A 16,334-nucleotide genomic window follows, 5' to 3' on the forward strand; every position below is an offset into this window, starting at 1 on the left:
TATTGACACGGGAGGACTATACCAAGACATACATATCATTGTAAAGTTACTTGACTTTAAATAAGAAAAATCCTTGGGGTATCTAGACAAAGATATCAAGAGACTTAGAAGGGAAAGAAAAGTCGTCCTTAGACTTTCAACATCAATGCCGTATGTGAGAAGAAAATGGAGTAATATATTTAATATTCAAACATAGAAAAAAGGAGCTAAGAATTGTTATCCAGGAAAAATGACTCTCACGTATAGAGTGCAAACCCTTATTAGCATTCAAGAACCAAGAAAATGTTCTGATGAGCTCTTAAGGAGTTTGCTACAAAATAAACTTCTGACAACCAAAATAACTGTAAACACATTGACATGAGCACTACTGTAGAGCATAAGATCTGTAGTTCCTTGTAGACTTAAAATGGTATGGGGTTTAGAACAGTGGAATATAGTATGCAGTAGCTGTATGCTCAGAGAGTGAGAGCACAACAATAAAAATGGGGGCAAGGAATAAACAGAGCAAACATTTTTTTTTTTACTCTTCTTAGTGCTGATAGTTATTTATATTGTTATTCAAGAACATTGTGTAGATATGGTGGGATAAAGCAAATGAAATTATACGGACTATTTTAATTATATTATTTCATGTATCCTCAAGGACCAAGATTTTCACTGTGCCAGAGGAGTGAGGCAGGTGTTATATACTAGAAGGGATGCTTTTAAAAAGAAGCAAACAAACAAACACACAAAGTCCCCTATAGTTCTAATTTGAATCGGAAGTATGAATAGGATACTTTCCCCCTATATCTGTATGTATCAATAGCTTTATCTTTATTTATAGCTATATTTTTTTCTTCAGGTTCTATCCACAGAAGAGGCATTACTAATGACCTGACCAATAGTAATGAATACAGAGAATGTACTAATTGTGGTTTTGAAATATCGTTTTTTACTTAAAGAAAAAAAGAAAAAAGACAGCAAGGCTTCTTGAAGAAATGGCTACCGGGTATGGGGCAGGAAATGTTCAAGATGAGCCTTGAACATCTTGTCATTTCCCGTGTCAGGGAAGCAATCAAACACCACTAAAATCATGTCAAAGAGGCTTAAGAGCCATCACAAGGAGGCTTTCACTGCCAAACATGAGACAACTGAGCTTCAAAAGGAATAGCAATTGCAATTTATTGAACTCTATCAAATATGTTTAGATCCATGAGTTCCCAATGATATTTAAAACAGAACAAACCAACAATAAAAACTAATCGGTCACATTTGGAAAATACATACATACATATATATATATATATATATATATATATATATATATATATATATATATATGTATATATATATTAAGGGGAAACATTCAAACGTTTATCCTACCTTTTTCTACAGTTTCCATATGAACTGTATACCACTGTCTAACCACACAGTAGGTGAGGGAAGCATCTCTTTACAAAAGTACACTAGCTATAAAATAAAGATGAAATGAAATAATTTGAATACCAACACTTGGCCACTCCAAAGGAATTAATGGATCCAGGCACAGAGCGGTAAGAGCTGGGAACCTCTCAGAAAGAGAGACGAGCAGACGTATACCTCCTGATGGAAGCACACAGCACCACTTCTAGTCTTACCGAAGGGATTGACCATGGATCGGGGCTCTGGATCCAGCTGCCAATGTGAAGGGGAAGGAATGCACTGACCTGTATCACGAGTGTATAATTAACAGAAGTCAGACTGTGGAAAACTCTACAAGTCAAATTCCTTGGGCTATTCAATAGGCAAATTGTAAGACAAAGAAAGGGAAGGAGTGGTTGTGGTGGTTATAAATTAAAAGGTTTAATCAGCATAAGTTAAGATATAGGCAATACAATCAAGGAAACCTAGTGACAAAACATTAAAAAAAAAAGTAAGGAAGCCGTATCTGTGAAAGTCAGGATAGTGGTTGCTTTTGGTTGAGCAAGGTATTTGAGTTAGAAACAGGCAGGCACGTAGAAGGACTTCTGAGGTAGATGGCCGAGTTCTGTTTTGGTCCTCATTGATGGTTTCCAGTGCATTTGCCTTATAATAATTCATCAAGCTCCATATTTGTTTTGTGGTTTTTGTTTCCGTTTTGTGTCGCAATGAAAAAATACTTAAATATAGTATGCGGTCTTCTGTAAGGAGATTAGCTTTAAGGGGAACAAGGATAAAAATGGAATGAATAAAACCTAATAATAAATAATTAATAAAATAATGACCTATTATTCTAGGTTAGAGAGCTATTAAAGTAATCCAGACATGATGATGGAAAAGGAATTAAACAGGACTCCCTGTTGTACGTAAGAGAAAGAGAAAAATCATTTGCGCTACATTCTTCTTCCCTTGTAGAAAAACACTTAAGACCTTGAAAAGAGATGCGGTGACAGGAGTGCCATTCAGAGTGTTCTGACTTAAAGCTAAACACCTCCCTACTTGATTGATGCATCGAACGTGGCACCTCTGGAGAGTCTGCATGTTAGGATGATAACTACTTTTATTTTTTTAAATGAATAAGCGCAATCTGATTTAAAAAAAACCCCACATAATATTTACCCAATTTCACCCAAGGATACTGCTTCAATAGGATATTTGAGAGTCAGAATGGTAACTGACATTTAAGACTTTTTCTGCATTATTTGATTTGTTTTATGCTAGTACATATTAGCTCACATTGGGGGAGACCATTTCAACTTTGGGGAAAAGGTTTTGACAAGGCATTCCCTATAGGTGTTCCACAAATCCATTAGCATAATACTATCGTTGTTATAATAGCTGCTAACGCAGCTTCTGTGTAAGTACTTGATAAATTGAATCCAAAATTAAATGCAAAAAATTTAATTGTTGCAAAAATAATATCTACAAATAAATGACACTGATGACTTACATGCCAAATTCACACTTGCATTTTTTTCTCTGTCAGTGAAAATATGTCTTTCTGAGTACTATAGAAGCCAGAAAAGTTAGAATGTGTTGGGGTGGGGCACTGAGGTGACGGGGAATTCAACCTGGACCTGGGAGTGGGACAGAATTGAGTCTGATGCCTTGCTTCAGTCATTAATTCCTAGCTGCGTAAACTTGGGGAAAGTCACTTAGCACTACTCAGCCTTAATTTCCACAGATGCCAAAGCCTGTAAAGCAGGAAGGATAATTACGAGTGTTAAAAAAAGAAAAAGAACTTTGAGTCTATGGCTCCATTCTCCTTTACCACATAGAAGTTGCTCAATAAATGTTAGTTGTTTTTTGTTTGTTTGTTTGTTTTTTGCCTCCTTAGGAATGACCCTCTTCTTCCAGTTCTGAACCTCGGATGCCTTTTACATGTTGTCTAAGCCCCAATGTATTTTATCCTGCTGTGTGCTTTTGATCTTGAATTGGTCACCGTTGACATCAGTGCTGACATTTTGCAGTTCATCTTATGTAACTGCTCCATTGATGCCAACGTGACCTGAGTAGCTTCCATAATAATCCCTTTCCTCTACACAGTCACCTGCTGTCAGGAACTGACTGTGCAGAAGTAACTGATTTCCAGTCCCATCAGAGCCCTAATTAAAAGTGCACCAAATTAAACTTGAATGCATGGAAAACAATTAGCTCTCTCTTTTGTCTCTCCATTCAAATCCATAATGCAGAGCAGCCAGGTGTCATGTTCAACAAATCTCCATCACTTGATGGCTAGAGAAAGGAATGAAGTTGGAAAAGCTCCAGAATCTTCCCCTGGAGGCCTATTCTGGCCTTCCCATCTTTGCAGTGACTCAATTGTCAAGATGCTTCTGTTTGAATCCCCCTTTCTCAATATCTCCCATTTTTCCCTTAAAAAACAAAACAAAACAAACAAACAAAAAAACCTCAAAATAGGTCTCCTTATCATCACTTTCTTTTTCTGGAAGTTTGCAAAATGTTTTCAATAAAATGCCAAACGTGCTTCTCTGATACTTTTTCACAGGACGGAAGGATCACACACATAACAGTTCACCCTGCTACGGTGTTGTCCTCACGTTACATCCCTACTATGGTAAATATAGGTACTCAACCGGGTGTCAGCTGTGATATTATTTCTCCAAATAAGCATATCAATTATGCTACCTAGAATTCTTTCTTGTGACTGACTGGCCCTCGACCTTATACTATTCCAGGAACCAGACCTCTGCCTCGTGGCCTCCTGGGTACAGGGAAACTGAATACACCGCTCAATGCCCCACTCCCTTTTAGACCAGGGCCCTTACTCTGTCACCCCAGTCCCCTCCATCCCCAAGACCTGGGAAACGATGGTTTCCCCATAACTCCTGAGGGGAGTGGTTAAGAATCCAAAATGAAATCAAAATATGCAGATACACTTAGTATGTTTTTGAAAACAATATCTTAAGGGAGGAGAGATTTAAAAGGTAGTGAAAAGAAAACAAGTGCCAGCTTTGCACCATTTTGAATTCAACTCCAAGTTTTACTACTTACCATCCATGTGAATTTTGACATAGTATATAACCTCTCTGTGTTTTCGTTTCTCCACTAATAAAATTATGATAATAAAATAATATCCATCATGTGGCCATTTTGAAAATTAGGGATCATTCATGTGATACCTTAGCACAGCGCCTCGAGTGGTTGCCAATGTGAATGAAGGAGGTCAGTCTTGCTAGAACCAAAAATTCACGCTGAGCTGTTGTCTGGAAACAAGACTGAGGGGACGACATACTACACAATGTGGGACAGTGCAAGTTGCAGTTTCTCATGGTGACCATATTATGAAAGTAATAAACTAGTTTAATGACCACTGGTCGCATAAGTTTCTGGGAATGTCTTAAAAGTATTGGGATGAATGAAAGTTCCCTTAGCAATCTGTCGTCCACGGCGAGCACATAGCACAAATGCCAGCACTCCCCATCTTGTGACCAAAATAGACTTTGCCATTTGGTCTTTAGCACTCTTTCCCAGGGATTTGGAGCACATTGTCAGCATTCTTTTTTAAGTCCTAATTTATGTAAATGATTTATTACAGCCTCGAGTCCACAACGCCTCTACTCCACAGTAAGTGGTATTAATAAACTCAGCTTTTTAGTTTTCAAGTTTTTCCAGTCAGGAAATGTCATTCCCAGGCATTCACCCATGCGAGAACCCTCCAGCTTAGATGAATGTCAGTCATGGTGAACAGACAATTCTGGCCAAATGTACACAGCAGTGGTGGAAATATTTGTGGTTGGCCGCACACATTCAAATCCTCGAATTTCTGTTTTCCCACTTGAAGGCACAGAATGACTCGAAACAATACTAAACAAGTCCGTAACAATTACAACATAATCACTACCATTGTATAACAATGCCTCACAGAGTCTATAAAAGCGTCCACATTTATTGCACCATTCACTTGGTTACCCTTTGGCACTTTGTTGCCATTTGAGGAGAACTGTTTACTGCCCTGTAGAACTTTCTTACAACCTCAGGAGGTTAAGTACTCAAATGTTTTAGTAAATGCCCATTGGTTCTTTAGGCTGGTCTGATGTTTCACTGCACCCCTTACCTCCCACTGGTAGAAAGAGGGCAGCATTGTACAAACCTCTCACTCAGCCCAGTGCCCCTTCAGGTAAGCATCACCTCAGGATACACGTTTGCAGCTCTAGCCAAAGGGAATTAGAAATCGATGTCTGATGATTTACTTGCGATGGGCTGACAGTGCACCAGTGTGCTGCCGGGTTCCATTTGTTTAGGAAAACAAAGCTCCCTCCTTAAATTATGAAGGGAGGTCAGACCAGTTAAGAGAGGCTAATGCTTTGAGGAGTCTTTCGGACCTAGCAGACAAGAGCAAAGCCTCGAGGAAATCATCAGAAAAAACTGTACTCAAATGGTTTGAGGGGAAATTCTTACTCTGTTCAGTAGTCTATGAGAAAGAGGTAAGAAAACTCAAGAACAGAGTTATAGTATTATACCCATCATAAAAGATATTCCCAACAAATAGTTCTGCAGTGGGAAAGGGAATAATAAAGTAAAAATGAAATAACTCCCTGGAAGGGTTATTGGGGTGGCAGGCCTTTCTAGCCTTTGCCTTCTAATTACTATTAAGAATTGTATCTTTTATCAACACCTTTTCTTTTATCAACACCATGAGTTCCACCCACTCTAATTCTTTCTATGAAAAGTTCTTTCTTAATCTGTTAATATGGCACACGCCTCCTGCCTTAGGTTTTTATGTCACAAGAGTTAGCAGTCAAAGAGTATAATATTCTGATTTATTCCGGTTGTGTTCACCCAGCCTCCATTATCATCGGGATATTCTTCATTTGTTATGAACTCTATGTGTACTTTAGTGATATTGCGTAAATGATGTCTTCTTGTTGGTGACCGGTTGCCTTATTTCTCACTTGGAATTTTGAGACATATATGTTTTTCAGTTATTTGGTCATTTTCATGTGTGCCTGGCATTTCTACTTCTTTTACTCCCTTGTTGCTCTCTCAGTCTCTTTGTTATTTGCTAATTTGTATTTGCTTCAATATTATCATGTTAACCTAATTTGTTTAAGATTGTAATTCTCTGTAGTGCATCATATACTAGAATATTCAAGGGGCTTGTGTCAGAAGATAAAAATCTCATTCTTGATTCTGTAGCTTAGTGATCACATATAGTATTTAGAAAGACTTGGGATCTCAGCCCTGGTGTGTACTGGCTGCCTGGATCTCTGTTTATTGCGTATCTGACCCCTGAATGTGATTATCTGCCTGTGCTGTCTTAATATATTCTTCACAGAATACTTTACTTACCTGCTTGGTGAGTTTGCATTGTATCCTCAGGGTTTCCCCCTATGTTCCCATTGCTATGTAAATTACTGATACCAGACTCTAGCCCCACCCCTCTTGTACTTGTGGTCCCTTAAAAATCATTCAGAAAAGACAAAACTATTCTGGTTGCCAGAATATTAGGTTATTTTATTCATGCCATTATGACCATGACATTGTGAAGAAAGACAGAGCGGCTTGAATCTTGATCCAAAAATGCATTTGACTATGCCTTATATACATAATAAATCACTTCACCCAGTACAGCTCCCTCTCCCTGACCTCTTACCTTACCACCATTACCTAAATAGCTACATCTGAGAAAAACCAGAGGGAAGATTAATAGGCAATATTTAAGAAGACACCTTGTCCATGCGATCTTGACACTCTTTTTACCTTAGAGGTTATATTATGTCATGCAACCTCTACCTTTCAATTCTAATCATTTTCTAGATTTTGGCATTGCTCAACCTATGAGTTCCTAGGGTATCTTTTAGGTTTTCTCCTATATGGAACATCACTCTATCAGCCAACTACAGAGGGTGCCAAAAAAATGCATACACATTTTAAGAAAGAAAAAAACTGTCATAATATTGTAATACTCAACATACACTGATAACAGCGTGATCGGTTAGCTTGGTTGGTTAGAGCGTGGTGCTAATAACACCAAGGTTGCCGGTTCGATCCCCGCATGGGCCACTGTGAGCTGTGCCTTCCTTAAAAAAAAAAGAAAGAAAGAAAGAAAGAGAGAGAGAGAGAGAGAAAGAAAGAAAGAAAATTTGTTAAAAAAAAGAAATTCATATGTATATATATGTACATATATATATGTACATATATACCGTTAACAAGAGATGAATACAAGTCATGTGTATACATTTTTTTGGCACCCCCGGTGTTACAGTTGCCCAAACCCCATGTGCTAATTGAGGGAAAGACTAACGGAAATGTAGGATCTTACTGAGTTCACTTGTAAACTAAGGGAATGTAGGCTAAAAGAGGTTCTAAGGAAACTTCATGCTGGAGATATGAGTACAAGAAATATTGGGTAGCATTTTATTCCAATTCTCATGTGCTTAACCAGCACATTCATAGGAACACTTTCAATCATTTAGGGAAGATGACTTTAATCAGGTGAATTTCTAGTGCCTGAGTCTTGCACTGAATTCTGAGCTTCAGACTCTATTGTGACCTCCTGACCTCTGCCTATTTTCTATGTGCAGCCTGATTCTAAATTTTACTTCTTAATCTCTTGGTCCCACAGTCATTCATTCTTTTCCCCTGGTACTTCCATTTCTTTTTCATCTAAATACATGTTACTATTCATTTGTATGCATGCATCCCTCTGACTTCAACTTTTGGAAGCTCTGCAGTCTTTAATACTTGTCTCTTTCCAGGTTAGTTTTCCCAAGGTAGGCTCTCAACTAAATAACTCCTGCTCATACCTGTTTGTTTGAGTCCACTGAGAAGTAGGAGCCAAGAAGGAATAAGATATACAAGAAAGAGATTTATTGGGGGAGGGTGTAAGAGAATACAGAGCCTTCAGACAGATCTGATCCTGGTGGAAGGAGAGACAGAAGGAAGGAAGATTAGAGCAGGAGGAGTTTCAGATTGCAGCCTAGTTCCAGGAAAGATTTGGTCAGACAAACAGGAAAACCTTGAGCCACGGTCATTCATCTAATTAGTTCCTTGTTTCATTAGAGCGGGCCTCCTTTAATACCTTTATTGTGCTCATACATTAGCTGGCATGAGCCTATGGGAAGCATGGCGGGTGCATCAGGACGGTACCTAGAGACGTCAGTCAGCTGTGTCTCCTGCAGTAGGAGATCTGAAAACCGCGTTTTTCTATCTGCCACACCTGGCCAATGAGCAATACTGGGATTTAAGGTATTATTATAGAAGGTATTTTTGGCACAAAGTCTTTTCTCATGACTTTTCTATTCAATTTTACGCGGCCTCCTTTTCCTTGTTTAAATCTTAACTCAAATAGCAGTTCTTCAGGTGAGGTTCTCTGACCGTATCATTCAATGTTGCCCTCTCTGCTGAGCAACGCAATATCCTGTTACCCTGTTTTCTTTCTCTCATAGCCCGAATTACTATCGGACATTATGTTACCTATTCGAGAACATGTTTATTGTGTGTCTTCCCCACCCCAGGAAAGCTGTAGTCTCGTCTGACTCCTTCACTGCTCTATTCCAATGCCTGGAAGAACAAGGTGCATTGTTGTTATTAAAGTTCCTTTGTGTCCTAACTCTATCACTCACTGTGGATTCTCCTTCTTTAGACCGTCCAAACCACCACACTGGTCTCCCACGTTATGTACCCTGATGCCACCATGCATTATAGCGAGTGTGAATCGTGTCTCTTTCGCTCACTAGTCTGTGAGCTCCTTGAAGGTAAAAGGTCTTGTTTTATATTGCGTGTAGCGGTGCATCAGGTATCCAACAGTACTGATCAATGAGTAGTGGCAAGTGCAGAAGCAGTGAAGGGAAGATTCCCAATATATAGAACTTCCTCAATATGCACTATCGCTTACATGTCTCATAGTCTGTGGGGTGTAGTAGTGCACTGTGCATTTTAGTATACACACTCGTATAGCTATGGAGGGAACACAGCAGGAAAAGATGGGAGATGGGCCTGAGAATGGCAGCCATAGGAACAACTGGCAGCAAAGCCCACAAGATGCCTTTTCTCTTTGCAGCAGGTACATCTCTTTGCTGATCAAATAGGGACTAGACAGTCAGGTTTGGAGAGGAAACCTGGTGTTGGCTTTGTAGTGGAGACAGGCCCTGAGGCTGCTACCTGATCCTGGAGCAGGGGCAGGGGCTGATCAGTCCAGTATCGTTTCTTGTGGGAGCAACTGCTTTGTTCGGTGATCAAAGGCCCCTTCCATTCGGCAGTCCACAGTTTGGTACCACTTTTGTCGCATACACCTGGAGAGAGGGTTTTCCCGCCTTCTTTAAGCTGATATTATTTCTTAGCGTAAAACGAACTGTTGAGTGTGAGCATTCTCTCTGTCACATTTTTTTTTTTTGACATTGTTCTCAGTTTTACATCCCTGATTTAACAGCTGTTGGACTGCATGTTTTAATAAAGGAGTGTACTTGGACTCTTGACAAAGCAGAAGGCAACATGGTAAAAGCATGGTATCAGGTGTTAGAGAAATCTGGGTTAGAATTTTAGCTCCACCATTTCTTTCTTAACTGTGCTATCTTAGGCCAGTAACTCAACCTCTCATTACATCAGTTTCCATAGCCCCAGAGTTTAAATTGCAATACCCATTTTATAAGATTTTTCTTGATGGGTAAACAACACACTGTATGTTTTTACAAACACAGTTTCCGGTCCATACTATGCTCAACACGCAGTGATCCCTTGCACTGTCTCTGGGATAGCTTTTTCACAACCTTTATGGTCATCCAATAAAATGAGTGTAACTCTAGGGGTAAAGGAAGACACTTGTTCCTCCTGACCCCAACCCTGGAGCTTTTTATCGCTGGAGAATACTTCGGATTCTCTGCCCTAGTTGAGCTATTGCTATGGAGGCAGTTATGAAGCAAAGAAAGCCTTTCAATCTATTTATCAAAGGTCTTGCAAGCTTCTGCTTCAAGGTAGGGAATCAATTAGTCAGTATTGAGTGGGGAAAGTTAATCTGCATCCAAAGCGTTTTATTGCACAAACAAGTTAAATAAAAAATCAAGTGCAGGTCAATTTCCTTTACTCCACTGTGGCTTGAACTGAAGGAAGACCAACCGTTCCTCAGCTTCTTCTAATCCTTTTGTACCTCTGTGTTAGAGAAGGAGCAGCAGTCCTGTGGGAATACGAGACTGGGGTGTCCTGACAAGCACGCAGTGAGATCAATGCTCGTTAGCTTGGAGGATTGAAGGTTCTTGTGGGTATTATTGCTCTTTTGGTGACTTGGAAGGATTTTTATCCAGAAGGAAATGTGGGCCAATGGGTTTATAGGTTTATGGTCTCTTCCAAAGAGTTGTTCTTCTCTCTGCATATACTCTCATTAACTAGGCTTGAATCTTAGTGTTATCTCTGACAGCTCTCCCTTCGCACCCGGCACCCACCCAACCTGTCACCAGTCCTTAAAGGGTCTATCTTAGCATACCGCTGACTTGTCCCCATTCTACTTGCCACCCGGTTACCCATAGTCTCATGAACTCAGAATACTATGAGATAGTTTAGCTATATACTCTTTTTTTTTTTAAGTTTTACTTCCATCTCTAGTTCATTCTGTACACCAAAGCTGAATTAGTCTTCAGCATAGCATGGTGGAAAGAATACATACATATTTTGGCGTCAGAAAGACACCATTTCACATCTCTGCTTAGCTATTTATTGCCTTTGGACAAGTTACTCAAACTTTCTGAGTGTCTACTCATCTGCAAAGTGGGAATAATTACAACAGCTAACTCACAAAGTATTTGTGACAAATAAAAATGGTAGTACATGGAAAGCATTTAGTATAATACTCGCCACCTAGTAAACACACGATAAATGGAAGCTATTAAGACTCCACAAGAATTTGTTAGAAAATGACTTTTTCTGATTATCTCATTGCTCTTCTAAGACTTTAGTTTCCTTGTCAGCAGAAAACGTTTCTGTGTTTCCACACAAGCACGTACAGTACAGTGCATAGACAAGCACTCATATAATTCTATTATAATTAAGGCAAAATCCCAGTTTTATGATTTACCTTGTAGCTAAATCTAAAGGATGGAGGGATCGTTTCTAGATGAGGAAAGAGTGTAAACAAAGATGTGGAAGCAGAGATCAGTGAGTAAAACCTAGTGAATGTCTACTCTGTGAAAAAATGGCCTGATGTGCCCCAAATGATAACTTATGTAGGGAAACAGTGAGATATACTGTGGGAAGGGAATGCAGGGAGGGTCCCGGGGGTCGTAGATGGCTAGGTCATGTGCATGCACCGAGGTGCTATTGCGGGTTTGGGAGCAGGGTGGGTGACCGAATGCATTTGGCCAAGAGAAACAATGTCCACCCATTCAGGTCAGGGAAGGACAAGGCACAATGGCTTCAGAGCTCAGAACAAATCACCCAATTCTATTTCCCGAATTGTTCATCTTCTATGAGGCATGATGAATGCTGACTTTAGACTCCTTCCTTTGGTTCTGCCAGCAATTCAGTAGCTTAATCTTTTTCCAATCTCAGTTGTTGCCTAATAATCTGTTCCAGGCAAAGAAATTTCATTAACTCCTCAATGATGTCCACAGGCTTTGACCATGGATTTCATCAGTTAAGCTGCTTTTATTTCAGCTACTATACAAATTACCCTCTGCCTGGGAAAAAAGGGGGTGGGGGAGAGAGAGAAAAAAAGAATGGCTGAAGCCCTTCTGTATTTCTCAAACAACGTTCCTCTTCTTAGTGAAAATAGATATCCAGAAGAGACATTGAATTCCAAAAGCAATGACTTGATGATGGGGTGACCGCACATTTTCTTCCTGGTAGCTTTCGAGGGGGGTCCCTGTGCCTACCAGCACGATAAGCAATTGTCTACCATCCTTAGAAAACCATGTTATAGTTGATATAAACAAAACTGTGACTGGGGCTAGAAACGTGTTGAGTGTACACTGGCTTCTGCTAAATCTGAGAAGTGGTGGGATGGGGAGATGGAGAGATGGGAACATGGGAAAGCAGGCAGGGTGAGAGGAGATTCCCACTGAAGATCTCCTGCTTCAAACCCCTGCCATGTTGCTGTGCACAGCTTGGTGAATGATACTGGAATTTCAGGCATCCGTAGAGAGGACATCTTTGGACAGGAGTCATTCCTCATGACCTTTCTTCTGTGAAGCTGCTTTCACTTGTAGAGCGAGTCGCAACTTCTCCTATGTTCCTACAACACACCGAATCTCCTCCTCCTTTTAAATCCCTTATCAAAATGCATAACATCACCTACTTTACGTATCTGTTTTTTTTAATTCACTTTTGAATTATTTGAGGGCAAAGGTCAAGTTATCTGAAGCTAACACCAGTGCTAGGGGACCAGAAACCCTCGAGGTATCAGCCGCAGCATAGCTACAGACCAATGTTACTAATTGGTAGCCAAGGAGACCAGAAACAGCAAGAGACAGAACCAATTTTGGATTAAATAGAATAATGTATGTAACGTGACTACTGCAGGACCAGGTGCTCGGTACTTGGTGGTGACGTGGGTAGAGCTTGCTGTTTGCTCAGTCACTTCAGTGGGTACGTTTGTGCATACTAATTTCTGCTATTCAGCAACATGGACATTCAGCTAGACATTCAGAATCTTCTGAGGGAAAAGGGAGTGATTTAGGACAGAGTGGGCACCCTCAATTGTTGTTTGCTTCTTTGTTTGGACAATCTGGATTGCAACTCTCTTCTACATCCCTCCAGGACCTGACTGCACATAATACATTAGCTCTGGTTAATGGAGCTAAGGAAAGACTATCTGAGGTCCTCTCTCATTCTGGGTGATGCTTCCACAAATACATTTAGAAGAGGTTGACGAAGAATGAGCTGATGTCAGCACTGCTGACATGTTTTCAAAATATTTCTCATTACCAGGTTTTGAATCAATGTTTTATCTTGAAATGAAATGGTAGCGTAGGAACGTTTTAAAATAGGTGATTTGTAACTTATGTATATAATGTCTTATACAAAAAAGATGCCCACCCTTTGATTATGTAGCACTTAAAGCATTTTTTCTTGTTTTGAAAGACAACTTTTACTTATAAATTGCAATAATGTTTTATAATTTACATGAAATTATCAATTCAAAGATGCTGTAATCTGGTAGGATTATGAATTGATGGGATTCTGTCTTGGGTAGCTTTAATTCTGTTTTCTTTGAAAAGTATGGGGTCAGTTTCCCATCTCCTATTTCTCCGTATTCCTCTTTGAAGTACATAGGCTGACATTCTTATTTTGTCAATGGAAACTTTGAGGACCAGAAATATCAATCAATATCAACATCATGAGATACCTGTGATGAAACCAGAATTCAAGCTCCTTTATAATATCATTTGCTTGAGAATTGCCATAGCCACGCCCCCAAACGCTTTGGAAGGATGTCACTCCTTTCTCTCTTTTTAAAAAATTTTATTAAGGAATAATTGACAAATATAATTGCATATATTTTAAATGGATATAGAATTGTAGAATTATTACCAAGCTCAAGATAATTAACACGTCTATCATGTCAATATACTTAACAGTTTTTAATTCTCTGTGTGTGTGTGTGTGTGTGTGTGTGTGTGTGTGTGTGTAGAATGCTTAAGATCTACTCTCAGCAACTTTCAAGTATATAATACCATATTGTAACTACAGTCATTGTGCTGTACATCAGATCTTCAGAGCTTATTCTTCTTATAATGGAAACTTTGTACCTTTTGACCTTTATCCCCCAATCCCACTTCCTCAGCCCCTGGCAACCACCATTCTGTTCTCTGTTTCTATGAACTCAGTTTTTGTTTTGTTTTGTTTTAGTAGATTCCACATATAAGTGATATCTACAGTATTTGTCTGTTCTCTGTCTGGCTTATTTCACTTACCATAATGCCCTCTAGATTCATCCATGTTGTCACAAATGGTAGAATTTCCTTTTTCTTATAACTGGATAATATTCCACTGTGTGTATTTGTATATATCTCACATTTCCTTTAGCCATTCATCTGCCAAAGGACACTTAGGTTGTTTTCATATCTTGACTATTGTGAATTAATGCTGCAGTGAACATGGGTGTGCAGATATCTCTTTGTGATATAATTTCAATTCCTTCAGACATATACCAGAAGTGTGATTGCTAGATCAATTTTTAATCTATTGAAGAACCTCTATACTGTGTTCCATGATGGCTGTACCATTTTACCCACCAATAGTGTAGTGTATAAAAATTCCTTTTCCTTCACATTCTCGCCAACACTTATCTTTATTTTTTATAGTAGCCATCGTAACCGGTGTGAGGTGATATTTCATTGTGATTTTGATTTGCATTTCCCTGATGATTCGTGATGTTGAGTGCCTTTTCACATATGTATTGGCCATTTGTATATCATCTTTGAAAAATAAGTCTATTCAAGTCCTTTGCTCATTCTTAATTGGATTATTTGATTTTATTCTAATGAGTTGGATGCATTCTTTATATATTTTGGATATTAACTCCTGATCAGATATATAGTTTGTGAATGTTTTCTCCCATTTTGCAGGTTGCCTTTTCAATTGATTGATTGCTTCCTTTGCTGTGCAGAAGCTCTTTAATTTGATGTAGTCACAGTTGTTTATTTTAGCTTTTGTTGACTGTGCTTTTCAGTGTTTTACCCAAAACTATATTTTTGTAATTGCTTATCTCTTTTTCCTGAAAGACCCATCTTTTCCACCATCCCTACTTCTACTTGCCTCTGAGTCTAAGACTGATCCTAGTTAGAATTTTTGCAAAACTCTACAGTCCCCGAATTTTGAGATTTGAGTTACTATTAATTCGCTATTACCTCTATACTTTCTTTCCTCAAGGTGGTAGCATACATTACAGTGGTGAAACTCAATTTTCATAGTCAGGCAGAACTTCCACCTCTTCCACTTACTGAGGTAATAATGCTAAACAAGTTACATCACAGTTTCTTTCTAGACTCGATGTGAGACTTAGATGACATAATGCATAGAAAGTGTATAGTAGTAGATGCATTTTTTATGCTAGGTATGAGTAACATCGGGATAGACAATATTAGTCAAGCCAGTGTTCAAGTTCATATCTGAATCTGAATTCTGTCACCTTGATTCTTATTTTCTTTTCAGTACCTAAAACTGACTAGTAACTGCCATCATTTTTTCTCTAGTATAGTTCTTTCTCAAAGTTTGGTGATCAGACCCCCTATGTCTGAATCTCCTTAGAAGATTGTTTAAAATCAGATCTCTGGGACTCACCACTGTCCTATTGAATTTCTGTGATGGGGCTCCAGAATCTTCAATGCAACGAGCTTCCAGCGTATCCTGATGTACATTGCGATTTGAGAATCCTGTCCTATTCCAGGACTGTAGTCTGTTGGGGCCTTACAAGATATTCTATCCCTTCCATGACGGGGGACTGTTTTTGTTTGTCAGGATCTCTGAAAACCCTTTTCCTTTGATTTTATTTTGTGTTCAATATAATTATCAATCATCTCTCTCACTCAAGGGTAGAACTTACAAAGCTGACTGTTCTCCTAAGTTCTATTTCTTTGTTATCATTCATTTAAAATAGCACATGTTGCCTCCTGGACTAGACATCATTTCCATTCTTGCCTCTCAATGTGTATAAATTCTCGCTGGACAGGTCAACCCTCTCCCCTTTTCATCTGTGAGTATATTTCTCAATTTTTCCTCTTTCCCTAAACAATATCACTCATAATACGAGGATATCTTTACTTTAATCACCCAATCACTTTTGGCTGGAATTTGAATCCACCTTTGGCTTCCGAAATAAGCCTGGATAGCTTAAGTGGATTAATATATGCCACCTACCTGGCCACAGCTCAGGGATGATCACTGATCTAATCTGGTCAATGAAAAATAAAGAAACATTGGGAATGGTGAAAAGGCTGACATCA

This window comes from Rhinolophus ferrumequinum, chromosome 12 (genome assembly GCF_004115265.2).
Source record: "Rhinolophus ferrumequinum isolate MPI-CBG mRhiFer1 chromosome 12, mRhiFer1_v1.p, whole genome shotgun sequence".
In the NCBI taxonomy this organism is placed as follows: domain Eukaryota; kingdom Metazoa; phylum Chordata; class Mammalia; order Chiroptera; family Rhinolophidae; genus Rhinolophus; species Rhinolophus ferrumequinum.